This window comes from Dendrobates tinctorius, unplaced genomic scaffold, assembly GCF_039654945.1.
Source record: "Dendrobates tinctorius isolate UK_male_01 unplaced genomic scaffold, ASM3965494v1 ptg000154l, whole genome shotgun sequence".
Classification (NCBI taxonomy): domain Eukaryota; kingdom Metazoa; phylum Chordata; class Amphibia; order Anura; family Dendrobatidae; genus Dendrobates; species Dendrobates tinctorius.
In genome coordinates, this window is record NW_027361821.1 from 4847532 (window position 1) to 4868661 (window position 21130).

The window sequence follows — 21130 nt, forward strand, 5'->3', positions numbered from 1 at the left end:
AAGCAACCAGCTCAAAGGAAAAAAAAAAGTTACTAGTGCTTTTATCTGTCATGATCCAGCATGGATCATGACAGATTGCCACATAGGAATAAAGGCAATTATTACAGGTCTCTGGGATGCACTGATTAACTAATCTTACATTTACAGTAGAAAGGTGCTTACCGTATGAACACAACAGTCAGTGCCGTTTAAAATGACCCGGTTCCCTTTTTGCTTAATATAACCTGGTTGCTATTAAAAGTTATGATTTAAAAGGTATTATTTAATAATATATTAGCCTACCATCTCTTATGTTGTCTTTTGAGTGATTGGATCTTTGTTATTGAGGGTGTGAGAAGGGGGTTTGAGTGGTCGAGCAGTTTCCCATATTTTGTATTGCTTGATCATTAAACGGAACCTGTCACCAGGTTTGGCCGATAAGGCTGTCACCTTTCAGGGCTGATATACAGCATTCTATAATGCTGTATATCTGCCCCCAACTGACCTGGAAGCTGAATAAAGATAATTTTTATTATACTCACCTGCGGGGCGGTCTGGTCCAATGGGCGTCGCTGGTCTTGGACCTGCGCCTCCTGTCTTCTTACGATCCCAGTCTTCCTGCTTGCTTCATGTGGATGACACATCCACATAGTCTCTTCGGCACCATGCTCCTGTGCAGGCGAACGTCTCTGCCCCAGTGCACAGGTGGCGGGAAAGGTCAAAGAGCCCCAGCGCATGCGCACTGCAGTACTTTGCTCTGCTCTCGACAAGGCAGAGAAGTACGCCTGAGCAGGAGTGCTGTGCGGAGGAGACTGTGTGGATGATGAAGGGATGCGTCATCCACACGAAGCAAGCAGAAGAGCGGGGATGGTAAGAAGATGGGAGACGCCGGACCAAGACCAGCGTCACCCCTCGGACTGGACTGCCATGCAGGTGAGTATAATAAAACTTATTTTTCTTCTCTTTCAGGTCTGGTTGGGGGCAGATATACAGCATTATAGTGCATTATAATGCTGTATATCATCCCTGAAAGGTGATGGCCGTATCTCTTATCGGCCAAAACTGCTGACAGGTTCCCTATAAGTTCAAATTATTCATAATCATGTGCATTGTAATTATAATAGGTATTCCACATATTCCAATATGGCCCCAATTCATCAGGGTGTTTATGCCAGTAAAGGGACCTAAAACACTTTAAAAGTCACAAAAATTTTGCACAATACGGTATTCCTCCATAATGTTGCAACTTTTGGTGTTTTCACATTTGGCAGCTTCAACAAAATGGATGGAACTAAGGAGGAGCTGAGGCTGCTGGATGTATCAATGCCTGCTCATCAAATCCTGCAATAGTGGCAACATTTTTCAAGCCAGAAACGCTTCTCCAGTCCCTGAAGAAAGTAAAATTTCTGGCGAGTTGAACAAAGGTGCCCGCCACAGAGAAAATGTGCCAATTTCATGAAGTAACCTGTGCCTATTAATAAATTTGGTGCATCTTATTCCTGAATGCCCCTTCCTCAAGACTGGTACACAAATGCAGCCCTTAATGAATCAGAGCCTATGTGTTCTTAATAATTTAACAATGTGATATCTGAGTCATTTAGAATTCACCATGATCCAGTTCATATTTTAATAGCTATGAAAATGATAACTAGTTTATGTATAATCAATGATTCTCCAAAGGGTAATAACACTTTCTAAAACTATAGTAAACTACAAGGATGAGAGCAGCTTCATGTATTTCTTTACTTTCCTTCTGCTTTGAAGGAGACAATAAATCCATTAAAGCCTTGTTGGTTTACCCTTTCAGTCCCCATTTGAGGATTCCTTTAATAGTGCATCTTCCTTTAATCAGTTAGAGCAGCAATAATCTTCTTACATGTATCTCTAGGGTGGCATTGTGCATTATAGGTGTAGTACAATCACTTTGTTATATGAGGATTTCATGAATAAAAGAAAGTCATTATAGGGAATCTGTCACCAGGTTCTTGCTATCTCATCTGAGAGCAGCATGATGGAGGGCCCGAGATCCTGATCCCAGAGAAGTATCACTTACTACACTGGGTGGGTCTTTATAACCACGCCCACACCACTGATTGGCTGCTTTCTGTGTACACTTAGCAAAGGCAGTAAACTGCCAATCAGTGTTGGGGGCGTGGTTGGACTACCCAGCTCCAGGTTTACTAGGTCTCTAGTGATAATCTCATGCTGATAAAGCAATGATTATAAATATAAAAAACAGCAGGCAGTCCAGTAAGTGATACATTGCTAGAATCTGGGTTAAATTTGGGACTCCCATTTCATCTTTTGCAATATTTAAAGGGATTGTCTGGGCTTTTCACATAATCTCAGTACATATCTGGGCTGCAGAATTATGACAATAAGTAATTTACTTTCTGTCACTAGTTTGCATGGTTTTCTAGATATTCTGAACAGAACGTCCAAAGGGGGGTGTGTTATGGCATTGAAATGAGAACTGGTCATAACCTCCTACTCTACTCCAAACATGCCCTCTATAGCAACAACTCCACCCTCCATAGCTACAGGCCCTCCCCGTCCACATGAAGAAGCCCTCATCACACAGTAACAAATCCTCCCCCTCTAGCAGCCTCAGTGCAGAGAGCAGGACCACCCAGCTGCTCTTCCCCCAGACACACGCTGAACAGTGATCTATGGAAAGTGAAACTAGTGAGGAGGGAAAATCGTCAAGACAGATATAAATAACCATGGTACCGCTGAAAACGTCATCTTGTCCCGCAAAAAATTAAAAGTTATAGCTCGCAGAATAAAGCGATGCAAAAATAATTATTTTTGATATAAAATTGTTTTCATTGAATAAAAGTGCCAAAACATATAAAAATGACATAAATGAGGTTTGCTGTAATTGTACTGACCTGAAGAATAAAACTGCTTTATCAATTTTACCACACGTGGTACGGTGTAAACGCACCCCCAAAAGAAATTCATGAAATGCTGGTTTTTGTTCATTCTGCGTCCCAAAAATTGGAATAAAAAGCGATCCAAAATTGTCACGTGCCCGAAAATGGTACCAATAAAAACATCAACTCGTCCAGCAAAAAATAAGACCTCACATGACTCGGTGGGTCAAAATATGGAAAAATTATAGGTCTCAAAATGTGGTGTTGGAAAAACTATTTTAACAAAAAAAGCGTCTTTTAGCGTATGACAGCTGCCAAACATAAAACCCCCTAAAAATAATAAATCAAACCCCCTTTATCACCCCCTTAGTTAGGGAAAAATAATAAAATAAAAAAGTATTTATTTCCATTTTCCCATTAGGGTTAGGGTTAGGGCTAGGGTTAGGGCTAGGGTTAGGGTTAGGGTTAGGGCTAGGGCTAGTGTTAAGGCTGAGATTAGGGGTGTGTTGGGGTAAGGGTTGGAGTTAGAATTGGGGGGGTTTCCACTGTGTAGGCACATCAGGGGCTCTCCAAACACAACATGGCATCTGATCTCAATTTCAGCCAATGTTGCGTTAAAAAAGTCAAACGGTGCTCCTTCTCTTCCATGCTCTGCCATGCACCCAAACAGTGGTTTACCCCCACATATGGGGTATCAGCCTACTCAGGACAAATTGCACTACAACTTTTGGGGTCTAATTTCTCCTGTTGCCCTTGGGAAAATAAAAAATTGAAGGCAAAAATATTTTTGTGGAAAAAAACTATGATTTTTTTATTTTTATGGCTCTACGTTATAAACTTCTGTGAAGCACTTGGGGGTTCAAAGTGATCACCACACATCTATATAAGTTCCTTGGGGGGGTCTAGTTTCCAAAATGGAGACACTTGTGATGGGTTTCAACAGTTTAGGCACATCAGGGGCTCTCCAAATGCAACATGACACCCGCAAACCATTCCATCAAAGTCTGCGTTCCAAAACGTCACTACTTCCCTTCCAAGCCCCGACGTGTGCCCAAACAGTAGTTTTCTCCCACATATGGGGTATCAGCGCACTCAGGACAAATTGGACAACAACTTTTGGGGTACAATTTCTCCTGTTACCCTTGGGAAAATAAAAAAATTGGGGACTAAAAGATCATATTTGTGGAAAAAAAATATTTTTTTTATTTTCACGCCCGGGCGTTATAAACTTCTGTGAAGCACTTGGTGGTTCAAAGTGCTCACCACACATCTAGATAAGTTCCTTGGGGGGGTCTAGTTTCTAAAATGGGGTCACTTGTGGGGAGTTTCCACAGTTTAGGCACATCAGGGGCTCTCCAAAGGCAACATGACACCCGCAGACAATTCTATCAAAGTCTGCATTCCAAAACGTCACTACTTCCCTTCCGAGCCCCGACGTGTGCCCATACATTAGTTTTCTCCCACATATGGGATATCAGCGTACTCAGGACAAATTGAACAACAACTTTGGGGTCCAATTTCTCCTGTTACCCTTGGGAAAATAAAAAAATTGGGGACTAATTGATCATGTTTGTGGAATAAATATGATTTTGTTATTTTCACGCCCGGGCGTTATAAACTTCGGTGAAGCCCTGTGGGGTTCAAAGTGCTCACCACACATCTAGATAAGTTCCTTGGGGGTCCAGTTTCCAAAATGGTGTTATTTGTGGGGAGTTTCCACTGTTTAGGCACATCAGGGGCTTTGCAAACACGGCATGGCGTCCAATCTCAATTCCAGCCAAAAAGTCAAATGGCGCTGCTTCCCTTCCGAGCTCTGCCATGCGCCCAAATAGTAGTTTACCCCGTCATGTGGGGTATCAGCATACTCAGGACAAATTGCACAATCACTTTTGTGGTCATGTTACCCTTGGGAAAATAAAAATTGGGGGTGAAAAGATCATTTAAAAAAAAAAAATGATTTTTTAATTGTATGACAGTACGTTATAAACTTTTGTGAAGCCCTTGGGGGTTCAAAGTTCTCACCACATATCTAGATAAGTTCCTTGGGGGGTCTAATTTCCAAAATGGTGTCATTTGTGGGGGTTTCTACTGTTTAGGCACATCAGGGACTTTCCAAACATGACATGGCAACCGATCTCAATTCCAGCCCAAAAAGTCAAATGGCCATGCCAAATAGTCGTTTACCCCCACATATGGGGTTTCAGTGTACTCAGAACAAATTGCACAATTACTTTTGGGGTCTTGTTACCTTTGGGAAAATAAATATTGGGGGTGAAAAGATCATTTTTTTTTAAAAAATATGATTTTTTAATTGTATGACTGTACGTTATAAACTTTTGTGAAGCCCTTGGGGGTTCAAAGTTCTCACCACATATCTAGATAAGTTCCTTGGGGGGGTCTAGTTTCCAAAATGGTGTCAATTGTGGGGGTTTCTACTGTTTAGGCACATCAGGGACATTCCAAACATGACATGACAACCGATCTCAATTCCAGCCCAAAAAGTCAAATGGCGCTGCTTCCCTTCGGAGCTCTGCCATGTGCCCAAATAGTCTTTTACCCCCACATATGGGGTTTCACCGTACTCAGGACAAATTGCACAATAACTTTTGGGGTCCTGTTTCCCTTGGGAAAATAAAAGTTGGGGTGAAAAGATCATTTTTTTGGAAAAAATATGATTTTTTAATTGTACGGTTGTACGTTATAAGCTTCTGTGAAGCCCTTGGGGTTCAAAGTTCTCACCACATATCTAGATAAGTTCCTTTGGGGCTCTAGTTTCCAAAATGGGGTCACTTGTGGGGGGTTTCCACTGTTTAGGCACATCAGGGGCTCTCCAAACGTGACATGGCGTCCGATCTGAATTCCAGCCAATTTTGCATTGAAAAAGTCAAACGGCGCTCCTTCCCTTCTGAGCTCTGCCATGCGCTGAAACAGTGGTTCCCCCCCACATATCAGGTATCAGCGTACTCAGGACAAATTGAACAATAACTTTTGCAGTCCAATTTCTCCTGTTACCCTTGGTAAAATAAAAAAAATTGGACCTTTAGTAATTTTTTTTTGTGAAAAAAAGTTAAATGTTCATTTTTTAAACATTCAAAAAATTCCTGTGAAGCACCTGAAGGGTTAATAAACTTCTGGAATGTGGTTTTGAGCACCTTGAGGGGTGCAATTTTTAGAATAGTGTCACTTTTGGGTATTTTCTATCATATAGACCCCTCAAAGTGACTTCAAATGTGATGTGGTCCCTAAAACAAAATGGTGTTGTAAAAATGAGAAATCAATGGTCAACTTTTAACCCTTATAACTTCCTAATAAAATATATATTTCTAAAATTCTGCTGATGTAAAGTAAACATGTGGGAAATGTTATTTATTAAGTTTTTTTGTGTCCCATATCTCTGTGATTTAAGGGCATAAAAATTCAAAGTTGGAAAATTGCAAAATTTTCAAAATTTTTACCAAATTTCCGTTTTTTTTCAAAAATAAACGCAAGTTACACTACTATTCAAAAGTATAGAAATTTCTTTATTTTTGAAAGAAAAGCACATTTTTTCCAATGAAGCTAACATTAAATGATTCAGAAATACACTCTATACATTGATAATGTGGTAAATGACTATTCTAGCTGCAAACGTCTGGTTTGTAATGCAATATGTTCATAGGTGTATAGAGGCCCAATTCCAACAACCATCACTCCACTGTACTTTGTGTTTGCTAACTGTGTAAGAAGGCTAATGGATGGTTAGAATACCCTTGAAAACCCTTGTGCAAGTATGTTAGCACAGCTGAAAACTGTTTGGCTGATTAGAGAAGCTATAAACCTGACCTTCCTTTGAGCTAGTTGAGAATCTGGAGCATTACATTTATTGGTTCCATTAAACTCTCAAAATGGCCAGAAAAAAAGAACTTTCATGTGAAACTCGACAGTCTATTCTTGTTATTAGAAATTAAGGCTATTCCATGCGAGAAATTGCCAAAAAACTGAAGATTTCCTACAGCAGTGTGTACTACTCCCTTCAGAGGAGAGCACAAACAGGCACTAAATAGAGTAGAAAGAGAAGTGGGAGGCCCCGCTGCACAACTGAGCAAAAAGACAAGTACATTAGAGTCTGTAGTTTGAGAAATCGATGCCTCACAGGTCCTCAACTGGCAGCTTCATTAAATAGTATAAGCAAAACGCCAGTGTCAATGTCTACAGTGAAGAGGCGACTCCGGGATACTGCCCTTCAGGGCAAAGTGGCAAAGAAAAAGCCATATCTGAGACTGGCTAATAAAAGGAAAATATTATTGTGGGCAGTCATTGGACAGAGGAAGATTGGAAAAAAAGTGTTATGGACAAATGAATCCAAGTTTGAGGTGTTTGGATCACACAGAAGAACATTTGTGAGATGCAGAACAACTGAAAAGATGCTGGAAGAGTGCCTGATGCCATATGTCAAGCATGGTGGAGGTAATGTGATGGTCTGGGGTTGCTTTGGTGCTGGTTGTAGTGAAACCTCCACCAGGGGGAGCTGGTGAGGGAAGAGAGGTTACACACTAAGAGTAGCAACACTGAGCAATAGCACAGGTGTGACAGGTAATGAGAGAGAATGGTCAGACGAACCGAGTCAGAGACTAGCAGGAGCAGACGAACCAGAAAGAGCAGCAATACACGTAGTCAAAATACCAAGCCGAGGGTCAGAAAGCCAAAACATGAGCATGGGGTCCAAAAACATGAGGCGAAATATGTGGTCAGGGTACAAGCCAGGAAGTCAAATGCCAGAGAGGGAACATAGCAGCAGAGACGAATACCAAGAGATGGGGTCAGAGATCAGTCCGGGTCATACACATGGAAACTAGTCAAAGGCAGGAGGATCACCAGGGTACAAGGGTCAGAGACTCTAAACTGGAAGCTTGAGCTATCACTAACACTGGTCAGCAGGCTGTGAGAGACTGATATAGCTCAGCTAGCTCCAGAATGAGGCTGAGGAGATTAACCCCTTCACGACCCATGACGCCTACGTAGGCGTCATGAAAAGTCGTGCCCAAACGACCTATGACGCCTACGTAGGCATCATGCTATAAATAGCCCCCCTGCGGGTCGGGTGACCGGGGTCACTGAAAGGTCACCCGACCCGCACACAAAGGACACTCTAGGGTTAATCCCTGGGGGCGTGGCTTAGCCCCCACGTGCCTACGATCGCTCTGATTGGCTGTTAAAAGTGAAACAGCCAATCAGAGCGATTTGTAATATTTCACCAATGAAATTTGGTGAAATATTACAATCCAGCCATGGCCGATGCTGCAATAGCATCGGACATGGCTGGACACTGACCCCCGACCCCCCCACACACCGACTGGTGGGGCCGATCGGCCCCCGCCACCGATGGACGGCGGCGATCGTTCGCCGCCGTCATCATCTGCTCCCCCTCCCCTGTCTATCGCTCCCTCCCACCTTCCGATGCCCCCAGGACCTCCGATCGTGCTCCCGGTGTCCTGCCGTGGCTCCCGGCGTCCGGATCATGGGCGCCGCCATCTTGCAAAATGGCGGGCGCATGCGCAGTGCGCCTGCCATTGTCCAAGATGGCGGCGCCCATGAATTTGCCGGTTGCCCGTTCATTTTTCATTTTGATCACTGTGATACACTCTCACAGTGATCAAAATGAAAAAAAAAGTACATACACCCCCCTTTTATCACCCCCATAGCCAGGTGCAAATAATAAAATAAAAAAAATATTTTTTTTTCCATTTAGGGTTCGAACTAGGGTTAGGGTTGGAATTAGGGTTAGGGTTGGAATAAGGGTTACAGATAGGGTTAGGGTTAGAAATAGGGTTAGGGCTAGAATTAGGGTTAGGGTTGGAATTAGGGTTAAAATTAGGGTTAGGGTTAAAATTAGGGTTAGGGTTGGAATTAGGGTTAGGGCTGGAACTAGGGTTAGGGGTGGGTTGGGATTAGGGTTAGGCTTGTAGTTAGGGTTAGAGTTGGGATTAGGGTTAGGGGTGTGTTGGCGTTAGGGCTGTGGTTAGGGTTATTATTAGGGTGGGATTAGGGTTAGGGGTGTGTTGGGGTTAGGGTTGGAGTTAGAATTGAGGGGTTTCCACTGTTTAGGCACATCACGGGGTCTCCGAGCGCGACATGGCGCCACGATTTATTCCAGCCAATTTTGCGTTCAAAATGTCAAACAGCACTCTCTCCATTCCGAGCCCCGACGTGTGCCCAAACAGTGGTTTACCCCCACATATGGGGTATCAGCGTACTCAGGAAAAATTGCACAACAACTTTGGGAGTCTAATTTCTCCTGTTACCCTTGGGAAAATAAAAAATTGGGGGCTAAAAAAATGATTTTCGTGAAAAAAAATGATTTTTTTTTTTCACGGCTCTGAGTTATAAACTTCGGTGAAGCACTTGGGGGTTCAAAGTGCTCATCAAACATCTAGATAAGTTCCTTGGGGGGTCTAGTTTCCAAAATGGGGTCACTTGTGGGGGGTTTCCACTGTTTAGGCACATCAGGGGCTCTGCAAACGTAACATGACGCCGGCAGATCATTCCATCAAGTCGGTATTTCAAAACGTCACTACTTCCCTTCCGAGCCCCGATGTGTGCCCAAACAGTGGTTCCCCCCACATATGGGGTACCAGCGTACTCAGGACAAACTGTACAACAACTTTTGGGGTCGAATTTATCCTGTTAACCTTGTGAAAATAAAAAATTGCGGGCTAAAAAATCATTTTTTGAGGAAAAAAAAGATTTTTTTATTTTCACGGTTCTGCGTTATAAACTTCTGTGAAGCACTTGGGGGTTCAAAATGCTCACCACATATCTAGATAAGTTCCTTGGGTGGTCTAGTTTCCAAAATGGGGTCATTTGTGGGGGGTTTCCACTGTTTAGGCACATCAGGGGCTCTGCAAACGTAACATGACGCCCGCAGACCATTCCATCAAGTCGGTATTTCAAAACGTCACTACTTCCCTTCCGAGCCCCGATGTGTGCCCAAACAATGGTCCCCCCCACATATGGGGTACCAGCGTACTCAGGACAAACTGTACAACAACTTTTGGGGTCGAATTTATCCTGTTAACCTTGTGAAAATAAAAAATTGCGGGCTAAAAAATCATTTTTTGAGGAAAAAAATAGATTTCTTATTTTCACGGTTCTGCGTTATAAACTTCTGTGAAGCACTTGGGGGTTCAAAGTGCTCACCACACATCTAGATAAGTTCCTTGGGGGTCTAGTTTCCAAAATGGGATCACTTGTGTGGGGTTTCCACATCAGGGGCTCTGCAAACGTAACATGACGCCCGCAGACCATTCCATCAAGTCGGTATTTCAAAACATCATTACTTCCCTTCTGAACCCCGACGTGTGCCCAAACAGTGGTCCCTCCCCACATATTGGGAACCAGCGTACTCAGGACAAACTGGACAACAACTTTTGGGGTCCAATTTCTCCTGTTACTATTGTGAAAATAAAAAATAGCGGGCTAAAAAAATCATTTTTTGAGGAAAAAAAATATTTTTATTTTCACAGCTCTGCGTTATACACTTCTGTAAAGCACCTGGGGGTTCAAAGTGCTCACTATGCATCTAGATAACTTCCTTAGGGGGTCTAGTTTCCAAAATGGGGTGATATGTGGGGGAGCTCCAAAGTGTAGGCAGACAGGGCCTCTCCAAACACGACATGGTGTCCGCTAACGATTGGAGCTAATTTTCTATTCAAAAAGTCAAATGGCGCTCCTTCCCTTCTGAGCCCTGCCGTGCGCCCAAACAGTGGTTCCCTCCCACATATGGGGTGCCACCGTACTCAAGACAAACTGAACAGCAACTTTAGGGGTCCTATTTATCCTGTTACCCTTGTGAAAATAAAAAATAGCGGGCTAAAAAATCATTTTTGAGGAAAAAAAATGATTTTTTATTTTCATGGCTCTGCGTTTATAAACTTCTGTGAAGCACTTGGGGGTTCAAAGTGCTCACTACACATCTAGATAAGCTCCTTGGGGGGTCTAGTTTCCAAAATGGGGTCACTTGTGGGGGGTTTCTACTGTTTAGGCACATCAGGGGCTCTGCAAACGCAACATGATGCCCGCAGAACATCCCATCAGTCTGCATTCCAAAATTGCGCTCCTTCCCTTCTGAGCTCTCCCATGCGCCCAAACAGTGGTTTCCCCTGACATATGGGGTATCGGTGTACTCAGGACAAATTACACAACAACTTTTGTGGTCCAATTTCTCCTGTTAGCCTTGTGAAAATAAAAAATAGCGGGCTAAAAAATCATTTTTGAGGAAAAAAAATTATTTTTTTATTTTCACTTTTCTGCGTCATAAACTTCTGTGAAGCACTTGTGGGTTCAAAGTCCTCACCACACATCTAGATAAGTTCCTTGGGTGGTCTAGTTTCCAAAATGGGGTCACTTGTGGGGGAGCTCTAATGTTTAGGCACACAGGGGCTCTCCAAACACGACATGGTGTCCACTAACGATTGGAGCTAATTTTCCATTCAAAAAGTCAAATGGTGCTCCTTCCCTTCGGGACCCTGCCGTGTGCCCAAACAGTGGTTTATGACCACATATGAGGTATCTGTGCACTCAGGAGAAATTGCCCAACAAATTTTAGGATCCATTTTATCCCACTGCCCATGTGAAAATGAAAAAACTGAGGCTAAAAGAAAATTTTTGTGAAAAAAAAGTCCTTTTTTTTTATGGATCAATTTGTGAAGCACCTGGCGGTTCAAAGTGCTCACTATGCATCTAAATAAGTTCCTTGGAGAGTCTAGTTTCCAAAATGGGGTCACTTGTGGGGGAGCTCCAATGTTTAGGCGCACAGGGACTCTCCAAACGCGACATGGCAACCGCTAAATATTCCAGCATATTTTCCATTCAAAAAGTCAAATGACGCTCCTTCCCTTCTGAGCCCTGCCGTGCGCCCAAACAGTGGTTTATGACCACATATGAGGTATCGGTGTACTCAGGAGAAATTGCCCAACAAATTTTAGGATCCATTTTATCCTGTTGCCCGTGTGAAAATGAAAAAATTGATGCTAAAAGAAATTTTTTATTGGAAAAATTAAAATGTTCATTTTTTCCTTCCACATTGCTTTAGTAGCTGTGAAGCACCTGAAGGGTTAATAATCTTCTTGAATATAGTTTTGAGTAGCTTGAGGGGTGCAGTTTTTAGAATGGTGTCACTTTGGGGTATTTTCTGCCATATAGACCCCTCAAAGTGACTTCAAATGTGAGGTGGTCCCTAAAAAAAATGGTTTTGTAAATTTTGTTGTAAAAATGAGAAATCGCTGGTCAACTTTTAACCCTTATAACTTCCCAACAAAAAAAAATTTTGTTTCCAAAATTGTGCTGATGTAAAGTAGACATGTGGGAAATGTTATTTATTAACTATTTTGTGTCACATAACTCTCTGGTTTAACGGAATAAAAATTAAAAATGTGAAAATTGCGAAATTTTCAAAATTTTCGCCAAATTTCTGTTTTTTTCACAAATAAATGAAAACATTATTGACCTAAGTTTACCACTAACATGAAGCCAAATATGTCACGAAAAAACAATCTCAGAATCACTAGGATCCGTTGAAGCGTTCCTGAGTTATTACCTCATAAAGGGACACTGGTCAATATTGCCAAAAATGGCCAGGTCATTAAGGTCAAAATAGGCTGGGTCATGAAGGGGTTAACCCCTGCATGACCAGTCCAGAGTGAAGACAGCAGAAAATAAACTCCGGACTGGACCATAACAGTACCCCCCTCTCAATGGGGGGCCACTGGACCCCCAAGCTTCCCTGGATGACGAGTGTGAAAGGCCCTGGCCAACCGATCCGCATGGACCGAACGTGCCGGCACCCATGACCAATCCTCAGGACCATACCCTTTCCAATGGACTAAGTACTGAAGTGAACGGCAGAGCATGCGAGAATCCATCACCTGTTCCACCTCGTAGTCGGTCTGGCCATCTACCATAACAGGCGGCGGGTGCGAGGGAGACTCATCAGAGGGAGGCACCGACGGCTTCAGAAGTGCCTTATGGAACACATTAGGGATCCGCAATGACGGAGGCAAACGCAGGCGAAAGGCCACAGGATTAATCACCTCTAAAATTTCATATGGACCAATAAACTTGGGACCCAACTTAGCACAGGGAATTCTCAGCCTTATATTTTTGGTGGATAACCATACCTTATCCCCCACCTGATAAACCAGCCCCACAGAGCGTCATTTATCCGCAAAAAAATTATATTTGCCTTGAGCCTCCCCAATGTTCCTCTGAACCTCCCTCCAAACCTCCCCCAACCGCAAAAAGGCCGAATCAGCCCCTCGACACTCCAAATCCAGTCGGGAAAATTCACTAACATGAGGGTGAAACCCGTAGTTGCAGAAGAAAGAAGTACCAGTAGACTGATTGACACGATTATTGAAAGCGAATTCCGTCAGCACCAATCATCCTGTCTGGATGTGACAAGACACCGTAGAATCTGCTCCAAAGACTGATTGGTCCTTTCAGTCTGACCATTGGTCTCTGGATGGTAGGCCGATGAAAAGGGCAGACTGATGCCCAGCCTTTTACAAAAAGCTCTCCAGAATTTTGCCACGAATTGCACCCCTCTATCAGACACCACACTGACAGGCACACCATACAACCGGATCACATACTCAATGGTTTAGATAGAGTCTCAGCATTAGGAAGGCCCGTTAATGGTACCAAATGTGCTTGTTTACTGAACCTATCCACCACTACCCAGATCACGGTTTTGCCATTAGAGGGGGGGGATCGGTGATAAAATCCATGGACAGAGGAGTCCACGGTCTATCCGGAATTGGCAGTGGCACCAATTCCCCGGCCAGTCGGTTGTGGGAGGCTTTAGTGTTATGAATGGGTCACCGAGGAGAAAAAAAAAACAAAACAAGGTAAGCCACAGAAAACCAGAGAAGTTGGTAACTATGCAGATTGCAGATCCCTGATCTTACCACACAACTAGCAGTAGCCGTGGAGCGTGCCTACGATGTTCCTAGTCGCCTCATCATGGCCGGAGGATGACATAAGCCTAAAGCAAGAAAAGGGAAAACTAACTGCCCCAGAGCAGACCCCAAGGAATAGATAGCCCCCACACATGTATTGACGGTGAAACAAGATGAAGGCACAAACACAGGCAGGAAAATAGGCTGAGCAAATGATGGGGCCCAAACTAACTAGACAGGAAAGGAAAGGCAAGTCACTGTCTGCAACCTGCAAAAAACCCTACAAAAATAATGTCCAACACTTCTGATAGCAAAATTAACCCTGAAGTCACTAGACTTCTCCCACTATATCAGCACTCTGGAATATTCGGAGACAGAACAAAAAGAGACCAAACTAGTAGGGGACAAAAAGCCAATTGGCAAAATACTGATAAATAAGATTGGAAATTCAGCTCAGCCCCCAGTCGGGGCTGGCAGACCACACAAAAAACTGAATAGACCAACAAAATCAAGTGTGAACATTAGCAGAAAAACTTAGCTTTAGATGACTGGAACAGAGCTGAAAACCAAGAGCTGACAAGCCAGAAGGAATCACCAGCAACTGAATAGGGCGTCGGCTGTCTTAAATCCAATCTGAGAATCCCGAGATCCAATCATCATCCCCATCCTCAGGTGGCAGATCTCCACCGATCAAACCAGCCGCACCACCTCCCGATACCACCAGAGGGAGTTCAGAAGAGGAACCAGAGAATGAACTCACAACAATACCCCCCCTTGAGGAGGTGTCACCGAACCCTCATCCATGCCACCAGGCTGATCAGGATGGGCCCGGTGAAAAGCACGAACCAATCTATTGGCATGAATATCGGAGGCAGAGACCCAAGAATTATCCTCCTGACCATAACTCTTCCATTTGACCAAATACTGGAGTCTCCGTCTAACCAAACGAGAATCCAATATTTTCTCTACCTCATATTCCACATTTCTTTCGACCAACACAGGGTCAGGAGGTGCCGCCATAGGAACCACTGGCTCAACAAACCTCTTTAACAGAGATTTGTGAAATACGTTATGGATCTTGAACGTAACTGGAAGAGCCAATCGAATCGAAACAGGATTAAGAATTTCCAAAATCTTATAAGGACCAATAAATCTTGGCTTAAATTTAGGAGATGCAACCTTCATAGGAATATTCTTAGACGACAACCAAACCATATCACCCACTTTAAACCGGGGACCAATGGTCCTATGCCGGTTGGAAAATCGCTGGGCGTTTTCCTGAGAGAGTGACAACTTATCCACCACTTGGTCCCATATCTGCTGCATTCTCTCAACCACAGTGTCCACACCTGGGCAGGACGAAGATTCCACTTGCCCTGAAGAGATTCGAGGATGAAACCCAAAATTACAGAAAAAGGGTGACATCAATGTGGCAGAGCTAGCTCTATTGTTCAGTGCGAATTCGGCCAAGGGCAAAAATAAGACCCAATCATCCTAATCAGCAGATATAAAACATCTCAAATAAGACTCCAAGGTCTGGTTTGTTCGCTCAGTCTGTCCATTGGTCTGGGGATGAAACGTGGAGGAGAAGGATAACTGAATTCCCAGATTGGAACAAAAGGCTTTCCAGAATCTGGAAACAAACTGGACTCCTCTGTCGGACACAATGTTCTCAGGAATCCCATGTAACCGAACCACCTGTTGTAAAAACAAGGGCACCAACTCTGCGGAAGATTGCAACTTTGGGAGTGGTACAAGATGGCCCATCTTCGAAAATCTATCACAAATCACCCAGATAACAGTCATTCTCTGAGAAACAGGAAGATCAGAAATAAAATCCATTGGATATGGGTCCATGGCCTCTTGGGCACAGGCAGGGGCATCAGCAACCCACTAGAACGAGAACAGGGTTTAGACCGAGAACAAGTCCCACAGGACTGTACAAAATTCCTGACGTCACGAGATAAGGCAGGCCACCAAAAGGACCGACTCACCAAATCTCTGGTACCAAAAATACCTGCATGACCAGCCAATGCGGAGCAATGAATTTCAGACATCACTCTCTTTCTCCACTGGTCAGGAACATACAATTTTCCCAGCTCAGGTTTATCCTCCTAAAAATTCCTCCAAGGCGCGTCTCAAATTGGGCGAAATGGCAGAAAGAACTACCCCCTCACCTAGGATAGTAGTAGGCTCGGTCACACTAAGAGAATCGGCAAATAAACTCCTAGAAAGGGCATCTGCCTTAACATTCTTAGTGCCCGGAAGAAAAGAGAGCACAAAATTAAAATGCATGAAAAACAAGGCCCATCTAGCCTGTCTAGGATTCAAGCGTTTGGCCGACTCCAAATAAATCAAATTCTTGTGATCGGTGAGGACCACAACTTGATGACTAGCTCCCTCCAACCAATGTCTCCACTCCTCAAATGCCCACTTCATGGCCAACGATTCCCCACGTCATAGTTGCGTTCAGATAGGGAGAACTTTCGAGAAAAGAAGGCACAGGGATTCATCTTAGAAGTCACAGGGTCTTTTTGGGACAAAACAGCTCCTGCACCAATCTCAGAAGCGTCTACCTCCACCTGAAATGGAAGTGAGATATCAGGTTGCCGTAAAACTGGAGCTGAAGTAAATCTCTGCTTAAGCTCCTGAAATGCTGAGATAGCCTCAGGAGACCAATTCAGCACATCAGCTCCCTTCTTGGTCAGATCAGTCAGTGGTTTGACAATACCAGAAAAATTACCTATAAATTTACGATAGAAATTAGCAAAACCCAAAAACTTCTGGAGGGCCTTCAAAGAAGTAGGCTGAACCCAATCATAAATGGCCTGTACCTTGGCCGGGTCCATTTCAATAGTCGATGGAGATAAGATAAATCCCAAAAATGAAATCCTCTGTACACCAAAGAGGCATTTCGATCCCTTAACAAACAGGGAATTCTCCCTCAAAATCCGGAACACAGTCCGGACGTGTTCCACATGAAAATCCCAATCACTAGAAAAGATTAAAATATCATCCAGATAGATGATCAAAAACTTATCCACAAAGTCACGGAAAATATCGTTCATAAAGGACTGGAAGACAGAAGGGGAATTAGTGAGCCCAAAAGGCATCACCAGGTACTCAAAATGTCCCTCTGGAGTATTAAACGCCGTCTTCCATTCATCCCCGTGCTTGATGCGAATAAGATTATATGCCCCCTGAGGTCAAGCTTAGTAAACCAGCAGGCACTCTTAACAATTATTCTTAAAATTCAAAAATTTAGACCGATCCCCAAAAAACACATCAGGAGTAGGGATCTTTGGTTCAGCAGCATGTGAATGAGCGAGATAGGCAAAAATTCCCCGCACTTCAGCAGTGAGCTGCTCCACATGATCAGACAATTGCTTAATCTCCATTAAGAAAAAAATCCTCCTACGGCCCCAGAGAAAGAGAGGAAAAAATATACATAAAAAAAAAATTCTGACACTTTATTTATTTATTTATTTTTTACAATTCTTTCCTGCTTTTGAGTACCCTAGAATCTGCGGTATGGCTGGTGATTCTGTTATGAATCGGTCACCGAGGAATCTCAGCCACTCGTAAAGCCATCACTAGGCTGTTCTGGTGGCCCTCGTTGACTTCTGACATCACTAGCTTTGTGTCCTCCTGTGAAATTTGTGCCCACGCTAAAGTGTTGCGAGTTCATTCTCGGGTTCCCCTTCTGAACTCCCTCTGGTGGTGTCGGGAGGTGGTGCGGCTGGTTTGATCGGTGGAGATCTGCCACCTGAGAATGAGGATGACGATTGGATCTCAGGATTCTCAGATTGGATTTAAGACAGCCGACGCCCTATTCAGTTGCTGGTGATTCCTTCTGGCTTGTCAGCTCTTGGTTTTCAGCTCTGTTCCAGTCATCTAAAGCTAAGTTTTTCTGCTAATGTTCACACTTGATTTTGTTGGTCTATTCAGTTTTCTGTGTGGTCTGCCAGCCCCGGCTGGGGGCTGAGCTGAATTTCCACTCTTATTTATCAGTATTTTGCCAATTGGCTTTTTGTCCCTTACTAGTTCGTTCTCTTTTTGCTCTGTCTCCGAATATTTCAGAGTGCTGATATACTGGGAGAAGTCTAGTGACTTCAGGGTTAATTTTGCTATCAGAAGTGTTGGAAATTATTTTTGTAGGGTTTTTTGCAGGTTGCAGACAGTATCTTCCCTTTCCTTTCCTGTCTAGTTAGTTTGGGCCCCATCATTTGCTCAGCCTATTTTCCTCCCTGTGTTTGTGCCTTCATCTTGTTTCACCGTCAATACATGTGTGGGGGCTATCTATTCCTTTGGGGTCTGCTCTGGGGCAGTTAGTTTTCCCTTTTCTTGCTTTAGGCTTATGTAGTCCTCCGGCAGTGACGAGGCGTCTAGGTTCATTGTAGGCACGCTCCACGGCTACTGATAGTTGTGTGGTAAGATTAGGGATCTGCAATCTGCATAGTTACCAACTTCTCTGGTTTTCTGTGGCTTAGCTTGTTTTGCCTTTTTCTCCTCGGTGACCCATTCATAGCAGCATCCGCCTTCACATTCTTGGAACCTGGTCTGAAAGTGATAGAAAACTGAAATCGGGAAAAAAAAGTGACCACTTTGCCTGTCTTGGAGTCAGACGTTTGGTGGACTTAATGTAAGACAGATTCTTGTGATCTGTAATGACAGTGATACGATGGAGAGCCCCCTCCAAAAAATGCCTCCATTCTTCAAAAGCTAATTTAATGGCCAACAACTCTCGGTCACCCACATCATAATTCCTCTCCGCAGAGAAAATTTTTTTAGAAAAGAAGGCACAGGGTCTTAAGTTAGTTAATGTGGTGGGGCCCTGGGACAACACAGCTCACACTCCCACCTCAGAGGCATCCACTTCTATGATGAATGGTTTAGACAAATCAGGTTGAACCAGTACCGGAGCAGTTATGAAACTTTTTTTAACAAAGAAAACACCGCCACAGCTGGAGCTGACCAGTTTTGAGATCAGCCCCCTTTTGGGTGAGATCAGTGAGGGGTTTGACCACTTGAGAGAACCCCTTGATGAATTTTCTATAGTAATTGGCGAAACCCAGAAATCGCTGAAGACCCTTGAGATCTCTGCGTTGCACCCAATCCACAATGGCCTGTACCTTCCTAGGGTCCATACGAAACTCCTCAGCGGACAGGATGACCCCTAGAAAGGACAATTCTTGAGTAAAAAATGAACATTTCTCCAGTTTGGCAAAGAGTGAGTTCTCACTGAGCCTCTGGAGACCGCACGAAGATGACCCATGTGACTTTGTTTATCAGAAGAATATATGAGTATATCATCAAGATAAACTACTACAAAGTGTCCAATAAAATCAGAAAAAACATGGTTAATGAAATTCTGGAATACTGCTGGTGCGTTAGTCAAACCGAACAGCATAACCAAATTTTCAAACAGCGCCTCAGAGGTGAAAAATGCAGTTTTCCACTCATCCCCCTCCCGCATACGGATGAGAATGTATGCTCCCCTGAGGTCCAACTTACAGAACCACCTAGCCCCTGACAATTGATTGTACAAATCAGGTATCAGTGGGAGAGCATAAGTGTTTCTTATGGTTATCTTATTCAGTTCTCGAAAATCGAGGCATGGGCGTAAACCACCATCCTTTTTTTTTTACAAAAAAGAACCCACCTCCACGGGAGAGACAGATGGCCATATATACCCTTTACGGAGGCTCTCAGAGATATACTCCTTCATTGCAGCCCGCTCAGGGCTGGAGAGATTGTACAGATGGGCTTTGGGCAATTTGGCACTGGGAACAAGATCAACGGCACAATCGAATGGGCGGTGTGGCGGGAGAACCTCAGCCTCCTTTTCGGAGAACACATCCTCAAAATCCTTCAGGTACTCCGGAATACCCTCCAGACAGATGGATGACATAGACACAGTGGCAAGACAATTTTCAGAACAGCCAGGTCCCCATTTAACAATATCCCCAGTCAATAACCGGGTTATGCCGTTGCAACCAAGGAAACCCTAACACCAGGCCAGCAGGGAGGTTATCCAAAACAAAGCATGACATGCGCTCCTGGTGTAGGGCCCCCACCCTGAGGGTGAATTCTTTAGAACTGAAATGGAGACCTTCCTTAGTGAGAGGTGTAGCGTCAATAGCCACAATTTTTAAGGGGACTCCAACCTAACTGTCCCTAATCTACAGCGGGCCACCAGCTTTGAGTCAATCAGGTTCAGGGATGACCCACAGTCTACAAAAGCCAAAGTATGGAAAAAGCCGTTCTCAACACCAAGTTCCACCTTTAACAGTATCTTTGAAAATGAAGAAAAAGGTACCTGAGAGTCTGGGTGACCTCCACGATGATCACCCAGACTCACCCGCTTGTTAGTCGGTGGACAGGAGGGGCAGTCTTTTTTCCAATGTCCGGGATCTCCGCAGTAAGAACATAACTTTCCATCACGTCGCCGTTTCCTCTCTTTCTCCTGGGGGTTGGTGACTCCCACCTCCATAGGTTCAGATGGAAGCAAAACATCAGGGTTAGCAGGGAACAATGGAATCCCTCGCTGAGTAACACCACTCTCCCGCTGTCTCCGATCCATACGGATAGCCTGACTCATAGACTCCTCCAATGAGCTGGGAGGTGGATGGAGAGCCAGAGCGTCCTTCAAGCAATCCGACAGTCCCTTCCTGAATAGACATCTCACTGTGGAGTCGTCCCAGGACAACTCAGTGGGCCATCGACGGAATTCGAAGCTGTACCATTCGGCTGAGTGCGTCCCCTGCCCCAGACCCATAATAGTGTCCACTGCCACCCTAACACGGTCCGGTTCATCATAGATCAGTCCTAGGGCCTCAAAGAACCTATCTACCGACATCCGTTCAGGGGCAGTAGGGGGCAACGAGAAAGCCCAGGATTGGGGACCCTCCCTAAGTAAGGAGATAATAATCCCCATCAGGGTCTAAGAGAAAACCATAATTTACAACTCCCCTTGAATAAGTGAAATTTATCTTTTTCGCCAGAAAACGTGTCAGGAATTTTAACTGAGGGTTCAGGAGAGTGCAAAACAACATCTACAGAGTCACCAGGTGGTCTAACAATATGAGAGGTGTTTCCCTGCATGGTCTTAATAGTCTCAGTCAGTTCTTTCTGAAAGTGGGTATGAGACATGACAAGGGGCTGATGATTCACAGAAAAGTCCTGCGCCATCTGCGTCAAACTGGACACTTGATCTGCCAAGTTATGCAGCAGATCCATGACCAGAGAAAAAAAAGTGCAAAATCCTGTTTAAATGTATTGTTTAGTGATAATGTAGTGAAACCTCCACCAGGGGGAGCTGGTGAGGGAAGAAAGGTTACA